General features: G+C 38.2%; 1 long non-coding RNA gene across 1 annotated transcript in view; it reads left to right on the forward strand.

Annotated features, from left to right (window-relative positions):
* Positions 1–16,090, forward strand: part of LOC132534329 (uncharacterized) — a 288,614-nt gene that overhangs the window by 262,888 nt on the left and 9,636 nt on the right. The gene's annotated exons all lie outside the window — the stretch shown is intronic.

Here is a 16,090-nt window from a genome sequence, read left to right on the forward strand (position 1 = left end):
ATTAGAGAATCTGCTGTCACAATCTGTTCAACTTCCAACTTTCCCTGCCAGCTCCCAACTCCTGATATTAGCAATTTAGATTAAGATTTCAATATACAAAGTTTAGGAAGATATAAATGTTAAGGTCACAGAACAGGTCTGTAGTTTCCTAGTCAGCAAGTTTAAGCACTATTTCTCAGGTCACTTTTTTAAAACCTAAGAAAGAGGATATATTGATGGAATGGATATTTAAACTGTAAAGTACTCATTGCTTTGTTGAGCAATTTCTTTTCTTGCTATCTTTAAGGAAACATATAAATAATATAAGGTATGCCTCAGGGAATCATTTAAGGTCTTGCTAGAGTAAAATGTTATTAACATTTGTGTAAAGAATATCAATGATATTCTTTTTGTAAAATATCTCTTTCCTATATATAGCCCAAGGCATTAAACCATGAGCTGTAAATATATTCTCTTCAAAAGTACATCAGTCTGGAATTGGATAATCCATATTTGTTGCATGCTAGAAATGTTACAGTAAAATGAGTAAAAGCAGATGCTATTGTTTTGGACATTTACAAAAGCAATACAGAAAAAGAAACTGCAATATATAACTAAGCTAGATACAATATATTTAACTGTATTTTCTGCCACATGTATTATTGCATAACTGTGAAAACAGTTTCGTATACTAGTAGTAGGTATTTAAAAAATCATGTATTTTACAGTTATTTGAGCCTGGGATAGACCTCATAATATGCTAGAGTTTCTCCACTTAAATACCATACCATTAGAATGTTTTCAATGATATACTGCAAACTCTTAAAGTCAACAGTCATAGATGCACTAATAGAGTCTTTTTAAAATTATAGATGGACTCAGCATATATGGTCTCCTTTTACCAAAGGTATGATTATCAGTAAATGTAGGCCAAAAAATTTTAATGAAAAATTACTTGAGTAGATTTAGTAAGAAAAAAACCCTTAAGAATAGCTTTAGTTTCTCTATAGTATAATATTTCCCCTTACCCTCTATTCATTTTATCCTGTCTTTATAAACAGTCTTCACTAGCCCACAGGATAGAGAATTTTCTTGGTAAATTGCATTTAAATGGTGGTGACTGGACAAGGTTTCTATACTCTGTCCAAATAGTTCAGACTCAGATAACTTTAGGAGGTACTTTATGTCTGTCCATGTGTACAGAGACAACTTAGAAAGCAAGGTTCACCTGTGAATCCAGAATCCATATTATGGCTTTATGATTTTATTTGTGTATTTTTTTTTGAAATGCTATTCCTTTAATTGAAGGAACACTTTTTTGTTCTCAAGCCTATATATATATATTTTTTTTTATTTAAGAAAGGATTAATTGGGTAGTCGGGCTGTAGCGCAGCGGGTTAAGCACAGGTGGCACAAGGACCGGCATAAGGATCCCAGTTCTAACCCGGCTCCCCACTTGCAGGGGAGTCGCTTCACAAGCTGTGAAGCAGGTCTGCAGGTGTCTAGCTTTCTCTCCTCCTCTCTGTCTTCCCCTCCTCTCTCCATTTCTCTCTGTCCTATCCAACAACGACAACAACAATAATAACTACAACAATAAAACAACAAGGGCAACAAAAGGGAATAAATAAATAAAATAAATATTAAAAAAAGAAAGGATTAATTAAAAAAACCATAGGGTAGGAGGAGTACAACTCCACACAATTCCCACCACCCAATCTCCATATCCCACCCCCTCCCCTGATAGCTTTCCCATTCTCTATCCCTCTGGGAGCATGGACCCAGGGTCATTGTGGGTTGCAGAAGGTAGAAGGTCTGGCTTCTGTAATTGCTTCCCCACTGAACATGGGCGTTGACTGGTCGGTCCATACTCCCAGTCTGCCTCTCTCTTTCCTTAGTAGGGTGGGTCTCTGGGGAAGCGGAGCTCTAGGACACATTGGTGGGGTCTTCAGTCCAGGGAAGCCTGGCCAGCATCCTGATGACATCTGGAACCTGGTGACTGAAAAGAGAGTTAACATATGAAGCCAAAGGAATTGTTGAGCAATCATGGACCCAAAGGTTGGAATAGTGGAGAGGAAGTGTTAGGTGGGTACTCACAGCAAACTCTAGTGTGCTTCTGCTTTCAGGTACATATTTTGCAGTAGTTATGGATACATGTGAACATATTCTCTCTCTCACAGAAACTGGTGTATATCTAGGATTTGTGTATTTTTATTGTGGAACTCTTGTTCTACAACACTACAGTTGTCTCAGGGATACAATTTCATACCTTCCCAAAATATAGGTTTCCATCCCTAGCCCACCACCAAGTGTCCACCACCACTGTTGTTCCAGCATACCTGTTCCAGGCAGCATCACTTACTACAAATAAATCAAACATTTGGTATTTGTAATCATAGTCAAGATTTTTTTTCTCTGACACATGTAAAATGCCACTGTTTATCACATATGTTGTTTGGCTTAATTTAAACATTTATTATGTTAATAAAATTATTTTATTTATTCTTGTATTATAGATATCAAAGAGAAGCTGGCAAATTAGTTAAATTTGCATAAGACTTTACTGAAAACAACATATAAACTTCGGTGGGTTTTTTTTCAGGCTAGAAAGGAATATTATATTTCTAGTTCTTAAAATCTAGGTTTCTTGGAGGTAATAGTGAAATAATGATAGAAGATGTCATTTATCAAGGTACTGCAGAGATTCATGTGTAAAGCAATAAGAAAAATTATCCCTGTAAATGAAAAAACAAAGACTTTTAAATGGCAATTAAAATATTCAGTTTCTATTTTCTGATCATATTGTCATGCATTATGACCACAGCATATTTCTATTTGTTTTAAGAGATGAAATGTTCAAAGCAATGAGGAAGGGTAACAGAGCAAATTACCTCATTTATTTTTAATACAGATGAAACTTTATAGATTTACTCAAAGAATGGAAATTCCAGTGTGTACACAGTTACATTTATGAGGGTTGGGAGTGATTAGAATTTTTGTTTGACTGTCTACTTACTCAAAATTATTATACCATTCAAGTCTAGCATTTAAGGAAAAAACAAACTAACAAACAAAAACCCAAAACAACAACAACAACAACCTGGGGCTGATGAAATAGCTCACTTACTGTACTGCTTTGCCATGTGTGATGCCCAGCTTAGAATCTGGCCACCACCACATTGAAGGAAACTGAGTGCTATAGTCTCTTCCACTATTTCTGTCTCTCTGATTCTCTTTTTCTATCAAAAAAAAAATCTGGAGTTTCAGCAACTATTTTACTTCAATTTTTAAGAGAGAGAGGCAGAGAGGGAGAGAGAGGGAGAGAGAGAGAGGGAGAGAGAGAGAGGGAGAGAGAGAGAGAGAGAGAGAGAGAGAGAAAGAGAGAGAGGAAACACCAGTGCATTAGAGTCTACTTGAAGGTTTCTTTTTTCTTTTTTTTTTCTTTCCTTTTTTTTTTTTCTCTTTTCTGATAGAATCATTTCATTAGAACTTTGCAAGTAATCTCATATGCACCCTGGATATAACTCTACTATGTTCATCAGTTTCTTAGAGAATGATACATTTAACTCCCAACACACTCTCAGGAATTGAACTCTCACAGACAGACATGAACCTTCATGAAATCAGAAAAAAAATGCTTTGTTACTGTAACATACTGTCTGAGGATTCCATTGAAGTTCTCAATCTCTCCTATAGGCTTTCAGAACTAAAATGCCAATCTGAATATTGTTTCTCCATGTTTTGCCAGATTCATAGCCTCGAACATTTATATAGAGAAATAAGTATTTATATATAAATAAGTATATTTATATATAAATATATAAGTATATTTATATAGAAATAAGTATTAATATAGAGAAATAAGCCTTAAATTATTGCGCAATTTTTATATGTAAACTTATGTCTAAATTAAATTAACCGGGGAGGCATTCTTCACTGTACGTTTTCATTTCTCTTTTAAAAATATGCAAAGGTATAATTGTTATAACAGCAATTGTTTAAAAGGTAACTTAGTTAATTTATTTATTTGCCACAAGGTTTATCTGTGAGGCTCATTGCCTGCACTATGAACCCACCACTCCTGGTGGCTGTTTCATCTCCCTTCCTCTCCTCTATCCTCCCTTCTTTTAAACAGTTTTAAAATAATTTTTTAAATACCTTTATTTATTTATTGGATAGACAGCCAGAAATTGAGAGGAAGAGAGGAAAGGGAGAAGGACAGAGAGACATCTGCAGCACTGCTTCACCCACTTGTGAAGCTTTCAGCTCTTCAGGTGGGACCAAGAGCTTAAACCCGGTCCTTGCGCATTGTAACATGTGCATTCCACCCTGTGTATGCCACCACCCAGATGCCCTCCCTTCTTTTCCTTTCCTTTCCTTTCCTTTCCTTTCCTTTCCTTTCCTTTCCTTTCCTTTCCTTTCCTTTCCTTTCCTTTCCTTTCCTTTCCTTTCCTTTCCTTTCCTTTCCTTTCCTTTCCTTTCCTTCCCTTCCCTTCCCTTCCCTTCCCTTCCCTTTCCTTTTTTCTTCTCTCTTCTTTTTATTAATAAACAAATGTTTTCTAATTTGAATGCTCCAATGAAAGCATTGGATTTTTAAAAAAATAGTGGTTAGGTGGGGAGGTTGATTTTTAAAAAAGCAAAATAAAGCACGGAGAAGCTCAGGATAATGGAAATTGCTATGTGAGAACATATTTTGCATTTGTTCAAAGTCAATAAATGTCCAAATAAAATGGGCGTGGTTCAATGAATGTAAATTACATTGCAGTTTTACTTACAGTATTTGAGAAAAAAACCTTAGTTTTGTGATCAGATGTACAGTTAACTGAATCAGGGTTGGAGGACAATTTTTTTCAACTGGATGAAGGGTGGCATAGATCTTCCCTGACAATGAACAACATTTTTGAAATCTGGAAAAAAAAGAAAGAAAGAAAGAAAGAAAGAAAATAAGAAAAGGAAAGGAAAAGTAAAGTTTGAGGGAATAGGCCATGGTGCACTTAGTAGAACACACACATTACAGGGTACAAAGACCTGGGTTCAAATCCATGTTCCCTACCTGCAGGGGAAAAGCTTCAAGAGTGGTGAGGGCTGCAGGAGTCTCTTTGACTCTCTCACTCTGTGTCTTTTCCTCCCTACTTAATTTCTCTCTGTATCTAATAAAAAAAAAGAAAAGAAAGTTTGGGCTAGGGATAACCTAGAGATTAACTTCAAACATACATGTCGTTAAGTCCTTTTTCAATTAAAATGTTGGTAGTGTCACCAGTATCACACAATGCATTTCGCAGAGATCAAGTCAAACTTACACTACTCCATCTCTTATTATTACCCTACACAAACCTACTATAAAGGAGAAAACTCATTTTTTATTATTTTATTTTATTATTTATTTATTAATAAGAAAGATAGGAGGAGAGAGAGAAGGAGCTAGATATCACTTTGGTACATATGTTGCTGGGGATTGAACTTGGGACCTCACACTTGGAAGTCCAATGCTTTATCCACTGCATCACCTCCTGGACCACTAGCAAACTTCTTTTTATTTTTATCTTTAATCACCTCCAGGGTTATCACTGGTGCTCAGTGCCAGCACTACGAATCCACTCCTCCTGGAGGCTATTTTCCTCATTTTGTTGCCCTTGTTGTTGTCCTTGTTGTGGTTGTTATTGTTACTTCTGTTATAGCTGTTGTTGTTGGTGGTGGACAGGACAGAAAGAAATCAAGAGAGGATGGGAAGACAGGGGGGGGAGAGAAAAACACCTGCAGACCTGCTTCATTGCTTGTGAAGTGACAACCCCCCAGTCCCTGGTAGGAGAGGAGCCAGGGGCTCAAACCAAGATCATTGAGCTGGTCCATGTGCTTAATCTGCTGCACTACCAACCCAGCAAACTCTTGTATGCTTCCTGAGATAGGTTTTGCTTATTCCTGACCTAGACCTTTTCTTTTGTTCTTTTTTAAAATTTAATTAATTTATTTATATTAGATAGAGACAGAGAGAAATTGAGAAGGGAGGGGGCAATAGTGAGGAGGGAAAGAGACAGAGAGACACCTGCAATCTTGCTTCACCACTCATGAAGCTTTCCCCTTGCAGGTGGGGACCAGGGGCTTGAACCTGGGTCCTTGTGCACTCTAATGTGTGCACACTTAGCCAGGTGCGCCACCGTCTAACACCCCTAGATCTTTACTTTATGGCATTTATTCACTTAAATATAATTCTCTAAATTTATCAGTACCTAGCTGTTCACCATGTTCCTATGTCTGATAACTTACCTCCCATGAAATGTACTCAGATCTTCTAAAATCTTACTCTAAAATTCTATCATCAAATTGTTGTCTATATCTATTTCTTATTATTGACTTTTAAAGTATGCCTCACCATTACAACTCAATTTTAATCCTCTGATTTTAGATGGCTAATTTTGTAGCTACTGAACTATCTGCTATGCCCCTGAATTTGGTAGGCCCTCACTCATTATGTGTTGATTTATGATCTAAGTGTTATAAACAATTTCATATTATATGAAAATAAAAGATGTCAAAGAGCCAAAAGCGTACCAATTCCTACTTTTTTTCAGATAGGAAATGTGAATAACTCTAATAGGAACAAAACAGAAACATAATGAATCAATTTGATAGCAAATAATAACGCAAGAAGATTAGTAGGCCTTCCTTTTCTCATAGAGCTCAATTGAATAATACAGATGAAGAATGATGAAAGAAGAGATAAAAATATTGTAATTACAGTTGCCTTCAATTTCATCATATTAATTTTAGAAACCCTGGCAACTCTGCTCCACAGGAAACAGAAAATGATGGATGTTGGAAATTACTGCCTCCTATAGCAATGTGAGGTATTTCTTGAGCAGATTTTATCAATGGACAAAGCAAGACCGGCAAATTAGTGTCACTGAAGTGAAACATTTCCAATTTAATCATATTAGGTAAAATCATGAAATTAGAGACAGTTACAAATCACAATTTATAACTTTCAAGAGACTGGCCCAGAAAAGTACTTCAAGCAAACAAATGAGTTACACACATTGAAGGAAGTCATGATAAATACTATGTGTAAGGCATTACATTATTTATAATGAACTTTTTGTTCTTCATGTATTTTTAAATTGGAATTAAGTTGGCCCCATATAATAGAGTCAATGAGTATTTGCTGCATGTCTACTGTTAATCAGATACTGTGCGAAGCCCTGTGGTTGAGCTATAAATGATAGATGCCCAACTCCTTTTCTGAAATAAAGACCATGGGTGACGGAAAAGAGTGACTATGAAACTTCTTTTCTGATAAGCGGTCAGGGATTCTGTTGGTGATTCTAAGTGCACTGATTAGGGACCATACTGAAAGGTTAAAGTGCCAGGAAAGTCATCCCAAAGCAGGTAACATACATGGAGTACAAACAATAAATAAAACAAAGAATGATCGGCTAGGCCTACAACAGGGAAGAGTGCAGAGAGAACAGGAATTATTGGAATAGGCTCATATTTGTACTATGACTGTTTTTTTTCTTTTGCCTTCAGGGTTATTACTGGGGCTTAGTGCTAACACTATTAATCCACCACAATGGTGGTCATTTTTCCCCTTTATTTATTTATTTTTTGTATTTTGTTTGATAGGACAGAAAGAAATCAAGGCTGGGGGGGATAGAAAGGAAAAGAAAAAGACACCTGCAGACCTGCTTCACCACTTGGGAAGCATCGCCTCACAGGTGGCAAGAGGGGGGCTTGAACCAGGGTACTTGAACATAATATTAAATGTGCTTAACCTGGTGTGCAACTGCCTGGCCCCTGTATCAGGAATGTTTAAGACATATTTACAAAACAATCGGTTTTCTGATGTAAACTGAGCTAAGATAGTCTTGACTATTCCAAATAAGTATGTTCTCGCTCTTCTATTAGATTGATTGATGCCACCAGGTTTATCCTTGAGACTTGCTGCCTGCATGATGGCTCTTGCTAGACTTTTTTTTTTTTCATTTTATTTGATAAGACAGAGAGAAATTAAGAGGAGAGGGGGAGATAAGGAAAGAGAAACTTGCAAATCTACCTCACTACGCCTGAAGGTTCTCTCCTGTAGTGAGGGTAGCAGGGGCTTAAACCCTGGCCCTTGACACATAGCCATGTGTGTTATAAACTGTGTGTACCCCTAGATGATGGTATCTATGATATGGAGCATGAAGAGTGAATTATGTGTCTCTTATCAGTCAACTTTACTCCCAGGAAAATATATTAAAATGGTTGCAATAGGGGGGCGGGCAGTAGCACAGAGGGTTAAGTGCACATGGTTCGAAGTGCAAAGACCAGCATTAGGATCTGGGTTCCAGCCACTGGCTCCACACGTGCAGGGGGCGTCACTACAGAATCGGTGAGGCAGGTCTGCAGTTGTCTTTCTCTCCCCCTCTCTGTCATCCTCTCCTCTCTCGATTTCTCTCTATCCTATTCAGCAACAGCAGTGGCAACAATAACAACAACAACAAGGGCAACAACAAAGGCAACAAAATGGGAAAAATGGCTTCCAGAAGCAGTGAATTCATAGGCATTGAGCCCCAGCAATGACCCTTGAGGCAAAAAAAAATGGCTGCAATGTTTATTTCACATTTAGCTACATAAAGAAATATTTTATCATCATGTAAAAATTTGATGACTATTAGAAACTCCTCATTTTTTTATAATTAAATGACAAATATGGGTATGGAAAAAGTCATTCCAGTTCAAGTGCAACAACATTCTTATGGTGGAAGTTTTTTTAGATGAATCATTTTTTTCCCCCCATTAAATGAAGTGGCATGTGGTGAAACAGAGTTCTGGACCAAGGGTGATGATGGTTCAGAAGTATTAAGTATCAGGAGGCCTGGTCATAGAGTAGCAGTAATTTCAGATTGCACTCCTAGTACACCAGAAAAAAAAAATCACCTGAAAACTCAACAAACTATAACCAGGATCTCTCCAGAAATTCACTAACCCATAGCCACCAGGTTGCAGATGTTACTATGATTCCATGCTGACTTCCCTGGGCAGACAGCCTCACCAATGTGTCCCAGAACCTCACCTCTCCTGCCCCACTAGGGAAAGATAGAAATAATCTGGGGGTATGGATCCACCTGCCTACTCCCATGTTCAGCAGAGAAGCAATTGCAGAAGCCAGAACTCATACCTTCTGCACCCCAAAAAGATTTTTAATTTATACTACCAGTGGGGTAAATGTTAGGGGAAGATGACCAGAGGGCTCTGAATTCCAATTCCACCAAGAATAGGACCCAGACAGAGAAAAAAAGGAAGAGGAGGAGAGAAGGAGAAAAAGGGTGGGGTAGGGGTGGAGAATGACACTGGAAGTAGTAGGTGTGACTTAGAAAGGAAGAGAATGCAGGAACATAGAAAAAATAGGAAATATATAAAAATACAGTGAGATGGTGTCGGGCTGCACCGCGGAGAAGAGAGAGAAGAGATCTGGAGCAAAGAGGGAACACAAATCTTTATTGTTGGTTCAGACGGGTGATTCAGGCCACGTGGAGTCAGCCGAAAATGGCCGTCCCCCGCTACCTCAACACCGGGCAAGAGAGAGACCACGCGGAAGTGGGAGAGCTTTATAGGGCAACAACCAGGAGTGATGTGTCGGGACAGTATTGGTTGAAAAGGGCACTGCGAGAATATCGCAGGAAGTGGCAAAACCTGAGGGCAAAGACTGCATCTGTATAATTCTCCAACATATCCTCCTTTTCCTTTATGTCTAATGGACACAGTAAGAAAATATAGAGTGGAGCAGGCTTAAATGTTTTTAAGGAATGCCGTGCTCAGGTGGGAAGATGTAGGATGTTTTTCTGGGGGAGGGAAGGCTTAAATGGCCACCAACCTTGTGAGATTTATGTGTCCCCCCTATGCTCAACCCCTCTGTAGAGAGAGAGACTTACCTGGAAGGACTCATCTCATAGGTTAAGCTCTGCCAGGCTCAACCATCTCCTCACAATATATCTACATCTTACTCCATCTTTCTATCTAGCCATCGCATTATGATGGTTCAACGTCTGTAAAAGACTATCTATGACAGAGGAATAGTAGTGTAGGGGTGAGCAGAAACCTTTTGGGCATAAACCTAAATGATATAACAAAACAGGAAGGGACAAGTAGGGGAGTAGTAAAAGCCAGTGTGATGTCAAGGGAAGGATTGGTGAGTAAAGAAACGTTCCCTATCTGGGGGGGGACAAGGGTTCCTAATGAGGTGGCGTTTCCTGCCTCAAAGGGCAGGACCTGTAGGCGGTAGGGCATGACCCGCCAAGCAGAGGGACTATTTGGCATTTTATAGTCCTCAAGGCAACAGTCTGTAAAGTCTATGAACTACTCAGGGACAGTAGTAGTAGTTTTATGAAAAAACAGCAGCGTGAAGGGAAGGAAGCTGCTGTAAAATTGTCTAAAGTGTCCAACAGGTATACCAGCAATTCTAATAGAAGTCTCAGTTCATAGTAGGTGACTAGGGGGAGAAATGGCAGGGGATGAAACGTTGCATGAGAAAGGTCAGCTGCTGGAATTCTGCTTTTCTGTAGAGAGCGAGCTGGAACTGCCAAAACATGACAGGCAAAGCAGAAGCAGGAAATGCAAATAGGCATTAAGAAAGTTCTGTCCTTGGAGTCTGTGAATCAGGTTCTTCAGATCACATCAGGTGACATCTAGGGTTTCAGGGGGTGTGCCACTGTAGTTGTGCCGTCTAGTGGGTGACGTCAGGGTGTGCAGGGGTTCAGATGTTTTTTCTTGGGATTCCTGTGAAAGAAACACAAACAATCTGCTTCTCGTGGTTATCAGGGCATCTGATTTGAATTTTTTTTTTTTATAGAAAAAGAGGTTTGGTGCCTTAGCCAACTGAGTATTGGGGGACGAGTTACATCAGTTAAGTGCAGAAGAATATGTGAATGTTGTTAATTTACATAAGTTGTATATGGAAGAACTTTTTATAGTTTAATACCTTACCATATGAACAGATGATTCTTCATATGAAGGCTTGATAGTTGTAATCACTCACTTGTGAAAAAAAAATAAACTTGTAACAAATAGAGGTTTACTATAGTTGATACCTTGATGATCATAATTGGTTTAAATATCTTTATGATTTTGCTTAAAGGTCATCTAATGTGACCTCTTGTAGCAGTCTCTACAGCAGGATATTTAGACCAATTTTAGTTAAAATATGTATTTTGATTTTTTAAACTATTTTTACTTTGGACTATAAACAGACTCAGATTACTTAGAGAGTTAATGCATTTTAGTGACAACGGTTTTAACATTTACAGTGCCAGATTGATGCCAGATCTGTTGTGGATTAATTTCCACAAAATAGTTTACAGGATGCAGCACAATCTAACAAAGCTATGCTAAAACTAAACTAAACTGAAAACACAATCCTATATATACTCGCCAAGTAGGGCGGAAACAAGATGTGACGCAGAGAGAGTGGAGCAAAAAGTGACTGGTGCAAATCAGGGTGTACTACAAGAGGGGGTGGAGCAAAAAGACATCATGAACCAGTGGGGATTAAACCAATGCCATGCAGGCATGCTGGTGCTTAGTTATGTAAATAGAATAGTGTTAAGCAGGGGGATTAAACCAAATGAAACAGAAGAGGTTTTTAGAAGCAGAATTAGAAGCATACCAACAGATAGTAATAGAAATGATAGTCAACCCACATCTGTGACCTTGGGAACTTTTAGTGAATAAATTTATCTGTATCATATTAACAATAGGGTTCTTTGTAACATGTCAACTTTTCCTATATCTCCTGTATCCATTTTTCAGTCCCATGATAATTTGGAAAATAGCTTACATTCACAACCAAAATCCATAGTCTAGTATTCACCAAGGGGGGTCGCAAGAGCAAAGTCTGTGCCATTTCTAACTTCACTGATGGAATACTGCCATTATAAGACCTGTCTGGTGCTTCCATTGAAGGGTTTACTTGTGAAATTCCTTTTGTTTGATTTGACTCCAAGTTCGCCAGGGTGTGAAGTCTTTTTGCTGGTGGTGATTTTCAAAAGGAACACTTGTTTAACTTCACAATAGTTTTAGACAGTAGATAAATATATTTAAGTCAAATAACATGTTAACAAAGAAATTCTTTTAACAAAAGGCTGGAGAATGAGATAAAACTTATGGGGATGGGAGCTGGCCGGTAGTGCAGCAGGTTAAGTGCACATGGCACAAAGTGCAAGGACCAGCATAAGGATCTGGGTTCGAGCCCCCGGCTCCCCACCTGCAGGGGGTTGCTTGGCAAGCTGTGGAGCAGGTCTGCAGGTGTCTGTCTATCTTTGTCTCTTCCTCTCTGTCTTCCCCTCCTCTCTCAATTTCTCTCTGTCCTATCCAACAACAGTGACAGCTATGACAGTAATAACAACTACAACAAGGGCAATAAAATGGGAAAAATGGCCTCCAGGAGCAGTGGATTCGTAGTGTAAGCACTGAGCCCAGTGATAACCCTGGAGGTAAAAAACAAAACAAAACAAAACAAAACTTATGGGGACGTGGCTAAACTCTAATAATTTCTTGGAAATCTCAAAGGCTACCCACCTAGCGAGGGTTATGAGTGGTAATCAGGGGAGGCCATGTCATGAATAGGAAAACCTGGAGAGGTCCTAAACTTTCTACCAAAAATAAAGAAAGAAAAAGGTAAAAAACGCCTGCCTCTTCTTGTTTTAGATTTCCTCGCTGAAGTATTCTGTGATGCTATCTAGAGGTGTTGAAGAAAAGGAAAGTGCATGGGCAGAGTGTCTCATGTTTTTATCTGGTGATGTCTTCTTTAATTTCAGTGTACTCAGTCTATCCAGTAGTTTAACAAATTGGTCAGAAGTAGAAGTAAGATTCTCAGGTGAGGTTCTCTGAAATACAGGTTATTGATTATCAGAGAATAAAAAGTGAACCAGAACTGGCCCGAGTAGATATTACTTACCAAAAAAATGTGTGCCGAACACAGTGATCATGAAGATTAAGTCAGCACAGTACAGTCAGTGGAATTCTGCTTCCTGAAAATTATAACTGAGATCAGTTCTGCTTAGGTAAATTGCTTCTCTCCTTCCCAATCTATATGATTTATCCCAACCTTCAGAGTATATAATTATGGAAAGAACTCAATTTCTCTTTCTCTCACTTTCTTTTTCATTTGTAGGAATTCTGGAATTTGTTTTCGTAGAAATTTTAAAGTTCTTTTCAGTTCTAAAATCCTGTACTTATAGAAAATATTTGGTCCGCTTTTTTAGCAATTCCTTAAATAGAGGGAAATTAATTAATGAAATACCAGACTCATGATGATATCATAATAGCCAGATTTAATTTCAGAAAAGTTTGTATTTTATATTGTGGGTTTTGTTATTTTAATAAAAATAGAGAGGTGGCTGGGCAGTGGTGCACCCAGTTAGCACACATAGTATGAAACACTATGACTCTCTGGGTTCAAGCCCCGGCTGTCCAACTGAGGGGGGTGGGGTAGTCATTTCACAAGTGATGAAGCAGGTATGCAGGTGTCTTTCTCTCTCCTTCTCAATTTCTCTCTGTCCTATCCAGAAAGAAAAATAAAAGGAAGAAAGGAAGGAAGGAAGGGAGAGAGGGAGGGAGGGAGGAAGGAAGGTAAAAAGAAAGAAAGGAAGAAAGAAGAAAGAAAGAAAGGGGAGTCGGGCTGTAGCACAGCGGGTTAAGCGCAGGTGGTGCAAAGCACAAGCACCGGCATAAGGATCCCGGTTTGAACCCCTGCTCCCCACCTGCAGGGAGTCGCTTCACAGGCGGTGAAGCAGGTCTGCAGGTGTCTATCTCTCCTCCTCTCTGTCTTCCCCTCCTCTCTCCATTTCTCTCTGTCCTATCCAACAACGACAACAACAATAATAACTACAACAATAAAAAGACAACAAGGGCAACAAAAGGGAATAAATCAATAAAATAAATATAAAAAAAGAAAAAAAAAGAATATTAAAAAAAGAAGAAGAAAAAAAGAAAGAAAGAAAGAAAGAAAGAGAGAAAGAAAGAAAGAAAGAAAGAAAGGAAATCCGTGTTCATGAAAAATACCAAACAGTACATCATGTGAATGGAACTAATGCTCCGAGAACAAACACACAGAAGAAAGACATGTGAAGATGGGGATTGGGACACATTTGACTCTAGATTTCTGCAATTCTCATACAGGGTATAAAATAGGGATAAAAATATTCTCCTCCATTTTGAAAAAAAAAAAAGAAAACTCCAGGAGGAAATCTTTCTTCACTGTTATCCTTCTTCACCTTCAATGACAATAGTGATAATGAATCACATCCCTCTAGAGCTTCAACTGTTGTCCTTGCTAGCAAGGTACAGAAGGGGTAAAAAACTTACCTTCAGGCAGATGCTGTTAGGGGTGCCAGGATTACAGGTTGCTGGGAGATCCCAGTCATGGCTTGTGTTAATTATAACAAAGGGACACGGTTTGAGCTGTATTTATGACAGCTTCTTCCTTGTAGGAAAGTCTGTCTCGAGTATTCAAATGGAAAGGGAAAAAAATGAATCTCAGCTTCTCAATGAAAAATATCCTGATCACTACCTACCTGGAGAAAACAAATCCAGTATGTGCAAATGGAAATGTTTTTCTCCTGTTTTTCATTTCCCATCTTCCCTCTAAATCTGTCCTTTATTTTCCTCTGTCTTTTCTTCTCATTTTCATTTCTTACATTAATTATAAAGTCTCTATAATTTATGGATTTATCTCATTCATCTAATTTATCTAACAAAAGGGAGATTATTTTAGACATTTTTGTCGTTTTGAACAAATCAGCCCCAGGCACCTCCCTCAACTTCCAAGGAAGCCCGTCAAAAACATGCAGGCAAAGAAAACTGAATGTCAGTGTCAGCAAGGCCTATCAGGGAGGCAGTAAAATATCAGCAACTTTTTAAATGCATTCCTGGAAACCAAGAGATCCATCCCTCTCAGAAGGCTGCCAAGCTCTTTGAATTCCATGGGAAAAGAAACTCTAATTTCAAAAATAAACTTTGAAGTTGTTTGAAGATGAAAGAGGAAACTTGCCTCTGAGCCAGTACCAGAGCGGTGAGGAGGGCCTACCGGTATTTTGAAATATGCTTCAGAAAAAAAATTATTAGAATTTAAAAGGACTGTGCAAACAGATCCCCTATGGCTCTGTCCCACTAAGGGTATGTGACAGGGGTTTAAGAGCATAACCAAGGGTAAGGTTTATGCTGACTCGTACCAAAGTCTTGTTATTCGCTTATACAAAATGATTTCTCGTTCAGCTGAAAAGATAAAAAAAAAAACCAATTATTTCAGATTCTTACCTGTGAACTTCACTCACTCTCTCAATCTGGCCTAAAGTAGAGAAAGAGAAGGAAGCTACATCACACTTGGCATGACCATGGTACAAACAGTATTTCACAGTTATCTTTCCAGTCTCCTTTGTTTCGCCTTTTGGTACCAAATTCCAATATTCTAACTTGCAAATAGAAACTGTAATTTTTGTGACCAATTACTTTAGGGATTATTAAATCTTTAAGTGAGATCCCATAAGTTGAGCATTAGTTATCACTCAAACTAGAGAACATTTGAACTCCACCTTCTGTGTGATCTGCAATATCTGAGTGATATTGCACGTGTCTCTTTCTCTTTCCCTTTCTGTCTACCTCCTCCCTCCCACCACACACACTCAATTTCTTTCAGTCTCTAAAAAATAAAGAAAGAAAAAGAAGGCCACCAGGTGTAGTGAAATCATTATGTAAGCGATAACTCTGGTGACAATAATACAATAAAAATAAACAAATAAATAAGATTACATTGTTTTGGACAAAATGGTTGGAACTGGGAGTCACTATGCTAGGTGAAATAAGAAGTGAGATACAGCTACTGAATTACATCATTCATGTACAAAATAAAAGATATAGAGTGAGCTTGCAAAAAAAAAATAAATAAATGGTAACCCAACTGTCTGTTAGACTTTGTGAGAACTATAGTGGTTACTAGAATGGTGAGATACAGGATTTGGGGGAGGGCTCAGTGATGTATACATGCCATGAATAAATATAAGATTATGCTCCTGAAAACTTAAAATTTTATAAGCCACTGTCATCGTTTGTCAAAAGTTCCTGATTATAATTTTTAAGAAAA

Source organism: Erinaceus europaeus, chromosome 18 (assembly GCF_950295315.1).
Source record: "Erinaceus europaeus chromosome 18, mEriEur2.1, whole genome shotgun sequence".
NCBI lineage: Eukaryota > Metazoa > Chordata > Mammalia > Eulipotyphla > Erinaceidae > Erinaceus > Erinaceus europaeus.